The 942-nt window shown below is 48.6% G+C and overlaps 1 non-coding gene across 1 annotated transcript; it reads left to right on the forward strand.

Annotated features, from left to right (window-relative positions):
* Positions 1 to 301: 301 nt before the first annotated feature.
* On the forward strand, positions 302 to 374 carry Trnav-cac (transfer RNA valine (anticodon CAC)). Its single transcript has one exon. It is a non-coding gene; the product is annotated as a tRNA-Val (tRNA).
* Positions 375 to 942: the final 568 nt, after the last annotated feature.

Below are 942 nucleotides of genomic sequence, written 5' to 3' on the forward strand. Positions count from 1 at the left end.
CCCCTGGGCTGAGGGAAAAGGGCAGTGCCCCCGGAGGTGCTTCTGGGAAGCGAGGTTCTCAGGGGAACCAGGGGCCCTGCCGAAGCTGGAGGGTGCAAAAGTCCAAGAGGGATGAGGCAAGCGCGAGGAGAGTTCTCAGATGTCAGGATTTTATTTATTCCAGCCGGGCAGGGCGGCGCACACCTGCAATCTCAGCTACTCCTGAGGCTGAGGCAGGAGGATCTCAAGTTTGAGGCCAGCCTGGGCACCTAAGGAGACAGACGAATCTTAAAAAGTAAATAAATAAAAATAAAAAAGGACTGGGGATCTAGCTCAGTTGGTAGAGTGTTTGCCTCACAAGCACAAAGCCCTGGGTTCAATCCCCAGCACCACCAAAAAAAAAAAAAAAAAAGGCAGGCTTGAGCGCTCAGGATGTAACTCAGTGTGGAGTACTCACCCAGCATGTGCAAGACCCTAGGTTTGATCCCTAGTACTCCCCCACCCCACATACACAATATTCTTTCTTTCTTTCTTTCTTTCTTTCTTTCTTTCTTTCTTTCTTTCTTTCTTTCTTTCTTTCTTTTCTTTTCCTTTTTTGGGGGGCTGAGAATACTCCTGGGCTCAAGTGATCTACTTGTGTCATTTTCCGTAGTAGCCAGGACTACAGGTGAAAGCCACTGTGCATGGCTCTTGGATAGAGATTTTTTGATGGCAAAAATGAAAAGTTTTGGAAGAGAGGGAAGCCCTGGACTGTTCGGTCTGTTGAGAGGATGCTCAGAACAGCAAAGGGAGGAGTATGTGCAGAACTGGTATTTTAGGTGGCAATTGGCTTTACTGAAGAAGATGCAGGGCTTGATGGCTCTGTGGCCTCCCCAGAGAGGTCAGAATCCATACAATGCTAGCAGTAGGGCTAATCGACTACTGGGGGAGAAGTCGGCCCCATCAGGACTGATGGTCTTTATT

The sequence above is a fragment of the Urocitellus parryii genome, chromosome 9 (genome assembly GCF_045843805.1).
Source record: "Urocitellus parryii isolate mUroPar1 chromosome 9, mUroPar1.hap1, whole genome shotgun sequence".
Lineage (NCBI taxonomy): Eukaryota > Metazoa > Chordata > Mammalia > Rodentia > Sciuridae > Urocitellus > Urocitellus parryii.